The following is a 5,882-nucleotide window of genomic DNA, read 5'->3' on the forward strand; positions in this document are numbered from 1 at the left end:
GAATCCTAAACACCTCATTAAGTATGAAGTTTAAATGTCCTGTCACATTTTCGACCCATCACGAAATTCAAATAATTTCAGAAATGGAAATGTCTTACTCCTTACACTTGCCATCCCATGCACATGGCAGTTAGCTCGTGCACAGAGAAAAGTAAATATGTTCTGAGCTATAATCTACCGGTCTCCATCGAATCACATTGACCTCATGAACGTATGAAAAGAATAAGTCCAAAGCGAAAATCTTGCCCAACCACTTCACCACCACCACCCGCAAGTACGTTAAAAAAAAAAAAAAAAAAAAAAAAAATCCTAAACCCAGCCCAAACACATGACATTTGTCACCTGAATATGAGTCAAAACAAAGTTCAGTCGACTCACAGTCACCTCGTGCAAGTACAGTACGAAGAAAATAAGTCTGTCCTAAATCTGTTGCCGTTGTTGCGGAATAAAGTTCATCTGGACGTGAACCTGATAGACTGCTGGCTGAGGATGCTCCTTCTTCTGTAGTCTACCATCCGCAACTCGGGGTCTCTGGAAATAGTTGAGGGACGTTCCTATAACTGGGCAGTTGTGCCACCACAAAGGCTTTCCCCTCCAGCACCAAGCCTAAATCTAATCCCCAAAATCATCTTAACCAAATATAAGCTCACCTCAAAAAAGAAACTAAACCGTACTGATCTTTAACCTAACCCTAACAATTTGCAATCACAAAAGCTTTTCTAAATGAAAACCAAAACGAACTCCAAGCACATAATCTACTCCAGATAAATCCACGATCATCAGGTGCAGATAAACCTCAAGACAGCAAGTGGAATGAACAAAGCCTATGTTACAGACGCATTTAATGATTCCATAACTAGATTTTATATAATTATTTCAACCTTGCTTATTCTTACGTAAGTGTAAGTGTATGTAATGTATAGCCTTGTATAGTCGTAAGAGACCTACGTGATAGAATGCATGCCCACATCCCTGACCTACGTGGCACATCACATGGGTCTGCTGGTCTTGTATCTTTTTAAGCTATGGGCCTGAGAGCACGCCAGCTTCCCCAGTCAGCTGAAAACTAGAGCTCACCAAGGGCAACACCGGTACATAGTATGACTCTGAATAAAGCCGAGAAAACCAAGCCGACTTTATGCCCACACCTCTCGACAACCTATACAATAACCAGATTCACCTAGCCCACACTATCCTCATTATCATCACCGTCATCAACAATATTATCATAGTACTCTGACCACCATCATCAACAATGATAACAGAAGTTCTATGACCACCATCATCATCAACCTTATCACCACCATTATCATCATCACTATCAATAACAACCTCGTCATCATCATCATCATCATCATCATCATAATCATCATCATCATCAGAAAAAGAAGAAAAATAACAACAACGACAACAACAACATTAATAATAACAACAATATCATCATTAAAATCGTCATCATCAGTAGTACAATCATCAGCGTCACCGTCATGTCAACAGTATAATCAACATCAACATCATCGTCAATCATACACCTAGCCATACTTCCCACTATTAACCTGCATAGACTGGAATCCAACCTCATAAAAAGCGACCCGAATCTAAACTAGTCCCAAACCAAATCACAGTCACAAAAATCAATTCCCAAATGAGTCACACAATCCCCTAAACAAGCAGCACAATCCCACAAACTCGAGATAATCCTAGAAAAGAGAGTGTCCTGGCTCGAAACCTCACCCACATGCAACAAACTAAGGCGCAAATGCAACTGGTATAGCCGGAGTGTGAGAAGGGCAGGGTAAGGCGATGGAAGATAAGGGGTCAAGTTGTGTGTGTGTGTGTGTGTGTGTGTGTGTGTGTGTGTGTGTGAGAGAGAGAGAGAGAGAGAGAGAGAGAGAGAGAGTACATACGCAAAGGAGATAACAAGGGATAATGAGCTTGTCTTTCTGGGTAAACTACTTTAAGCTGAAGAACTGTCCTACAGTCATGGCCATAAATAATCACCTGTCCTCCGGTACCCCGTGCCTCAGGCTGGCACCTTTATGCGCGACAAGTCACACTGGAGTAAGAGGGGCTGAGTGGGAGGGGCCAGAGAGAGAGAGAGAGAGAGAGAGAAGGGAAGGTGGGTGGGGGGACGAGCGATGGTGCAGGAGTGGAATGAGGGAGGGTAGGTAGGGGAGGGAGAATGATATGCGAAGTGGTGGTCACAGTATTTGTCTGTTTTCTTTCATTCAGGGCATTATATAAAGGAGTTAATATTCGGTAGATAATGCTGCATTACACCTTGTATTGCGGCGTCAGATAACAAGCTTTAGATAAGTGGTGATATCAAGGGCTGACTCGTGAGAGAAATATACTGATGTGACAGATCAAATATTAGTGCAGAATGAAAAGTTTCCAGCACAACACACTATTGCCTTGTCCACCAACTTGTAACTAGCTGTTTTGTAGGAGGAAAATATCATTCCGAGGTGATGAGAGGGTGTTGGGGTTGCTGGGCGGTCATTCAAACCCATATCGGCATGGAGTGCAAGCAACAGAGTATGAGAGATATCGTTATTATATCCATTCATGTGCACAGACATCAAATTTATTTACCTTTTATGCACAATTATTTTAAACAGCTTTTTCATAGATTCCATAAAATAGCTGACATGATGGTGACTATAGAGGGAGTGAGTACCGAGAGGATGCTCATATTTGCTGTGGACACAGCCATGTCAAAAGTTGCATTATGATAAAAAATTAATTATATTAATAGTAGAGGACGCTACTTACACAACCATTACGGAAGTCTAAGCCATCCAGTTTTCATTCTGCGTCCGATATCGAAATACACGAATAAACCCAATTATCTGGCTCCGCACTAATGATTGCTCAGTAACCTCAGTATATTCATTTCACGAGTCAGCCCTTGATATCTCCATTTATCTAAAGCTTGTTATCTGACGCCGCAATACAGGGTGTAATGCAGTATTATCTACCGAATATTAACTCCTTTATATCATGCCCTGAATGAAAGAAAATAGATAAATAATGTGACCACCACTTCGTATTTCATTCTCCCTCCCCTACCCACCCTCCCTCCCCTCCCTTACTCCACCCCCGCACCATCGCTCGTCCTCTCACCCACCTTCCCTTCTCTCTCTAGACCCTCCCTCTCAGTCCCTCTTACTCCATTGTGACCTGCCCCGCATAAAGAGCCAGCCTGAGGCACGGGTACTGGGGGATATGTGATTATTTATGACCACGACTGTACATGTGCGAGAAAAGAACATAAGATACGTAGGCTCTCCCCAATCCCCCACTCCCTCCGAAATGGACACCGACAGGAATTAGGAAGAAAAAGACCACGATTATTTAAAGGAGCAGGTATGGAATGAGGGAGATTATGGGAACGAGAAAGAGAGAAGTGAGGAGGGAATAAAAACAAACAAACAAGGGAGTGGAAGGATGGGAGGGAAATGAGATCGGTTAAAGTACTGTGAGATATTTAGACTGACGGACAAACAGATAAATAGAGAGACAGATAGATACACCGGCAGATAGATATATAGGTAGATAGATAGAGGTAGATGAAAAAGACGTATACACAGACTGATAGATATAAAAGAGAGGAGAGGAGACTGGGAAACAACAAACGTGAGAGAAAGACATGCTAGAAATAAGACTCATTTGTAGCCTAATAGGGTAAGACATGAAGTCGAAGGGTGAGAAGAGGTGAGAAAATAAGCTCATCAAGATAACAAGCAATACCACACCATCTATTGTTAGAGAGAGAGAGAGAGAGAGAGAGAATTTTATTAAAGGGCACCGTTGAAAATGCGTCGAAAGATAAAGTGAACTAAAAGAGACAGACAGAGAGAAATGTGAACTGAATCTGAATGCAAGTACAGAAAAGGTGGAGCAGCTAAAATGATTCAGAGTTGAGCAAGTGAATCCTTAAATGGACGAGGTGGAGTGGATGGAGTAAGACAGAGCTGAGGTGTGGCGGGGTGGAGTGGAGTGTGTGGCTGGGTGGAGTGTGGGTTTGGAGGGGTGGAGTGAGTGTGAGGTGGAGGGAAGTGAGGGTGTGGTGTGGCGGAGTGAGGTTGCTGTGATATGGAGTGTGGGTGTAGTGGGGTGGAGTGGGGGGTGTGCTGGGGTGGAGAGAGGGTATTTTGGTGTGGAGTAGGAGTCTGGTAGGGTGGAGGGAGGGTGTGGTGAGGTGGAGTGGAAGTATGGTGGGCTGGAGTGGGGGTATGGTGGATTGGAGTGGGGGTATGGTGGGGTGGAATGGGGGTGTGGTGGGGTGGAGTAGGGGTGTGGTAGCATGGAGTGGGGGTGTGGTGGAGTGAAGTAGGGGTGTGGTGGGGTGAAGTAGGGATGTGGTGAGGTGAAGTAGGGATGTGGTGGGGTGGAGTGGGGGTGTGATGGAGTGGAATGGAGTTGTGGTGGGGTGGAGTTGGGATGTGGTGGGGTGGAGTGAGGGTGTGGTAAGGTGGAATGAGGGTGTGGTGTGGCGGAGTGGGAGTGTAGCGGGGTAGAGTAAAAGAGGAAGTATGATGGGGTGGAGTGTGAGAGTGGTGGGGTGGAATGAGGGTGTGGTGAGATAGACTGGGGGTGTGGAGCGGTGAAGTAGGGGTGTGGTGGGTGAAGTAGGGGTTGTGGTGGGGTGAAGTAGGAGTGTGATAGGGTGGGATGAGTGTGGTGAAATGGAGTGGGAGTATGGTGGGGTGGAGTGGAACTGTGGTGGTGTGGAGTGGGGATTGTGGTGGGGTGGAGTAGGGATGTGGTGGGGTGGAGTGGGGATGTGGTGGGGTGCAGTGGAGTGAGAGTGTGGTGAGCTGAAGTGGGAGTGTGATGGGATGGGGTCAAGGTGTGGTGATGCGGAGTGGGGTGTGGTGGAGTGTAGTGGGGGAGGGAGAGGGATTGAGGAGACACTGAGTAAGAAAGGGGAGCTAGGGGGGAAGACGACGGATATGGAGGAAGAAAGGAATAAGGGGAAGGGGAAAAAATGAAACAGGGTTAGGAGGTGTGGAAAGTACTGCATGTGGAAGCAAAGAGAAATGCCTGAGGGGTTGGCGAAAAGCAATGATGGAGCGGGAAAGTAATAGAAAGGAAAAAACTAAGAAATAGGGAGGGTGGTGGTGAGATGAGGATAAGGAAGAGGAAACAAGAAGGAGAGTTAAGGAGTAAGGAGACTGACTGAGAGAGTTTATGTGAATGTGGTGGTTCGGGGAGACGGAGAGGGAAAACTAGAACTAGTAGGGGAAGGAGTGGTACGAGCACTCGATTTAAAAGACTAAGTTGTAGCTCCAGGTTCATCTGAAACGTGAACCCAGTGAACTGCAGGCAGAAGTTGCCCTTTTCCTGCAGTCCACCATCTCATTTAAAGGATGGAAGCCAAGCAATGGAGTCGCTCGACTATACTGGTGCCACCATGTGAATGTATCCCTCTCCAGCACCATGAAAGCTTGGAAAAAATTGTATTAATTGCATGTAGGTAAATTAGTGAGAAATTCAAAATAGTCAATGTTCCATCCACGTTCCCAGTTCTATTAAGGGGTGAACAGTGACAAGAGGCAAACACAGCTCAGCAGTCTAACCGGCCACATAACTGAACTCAAGTTTCTTCACCTTCAAGCTAGAAAGACTAACGTATCTACCACCAGCTCTCAACTGAGAGGAGAGAGGAACGAGAATGAGAGAAAAAGGGAGGTTGAGCAGCGGGGGAAGGACGCAGGTGAGATTAATCTCTCTCTCTCTCTCTCTCTCTCTCTCTCTCTCTCTCTCTCTCCATCCCTTGTTGCACCCCATCAGCGTGAGAGCAACATCTGGGCTCGTATGTGTTGACTCTTTTTACACGGGTTACGAGAATGGGAGAAGGAGGGGGAGCAGGGGGG

The sequence above is a fragment of the Coenobita brevimanus genome, chromosome 24 (assembly GCF_032717465.1).
Source record: "Coenobita brevimanus isolate Jiangsu-jjx chromosome 24, ASM3271746v2, whole genome shotgun sequence".
Lineage (NCBI taxonomy): Eukaryota > Metazoa > Arthropoda > Malacostraca > Decapoda > Coenobitidae > Coenobita > Coenobita brevimanus.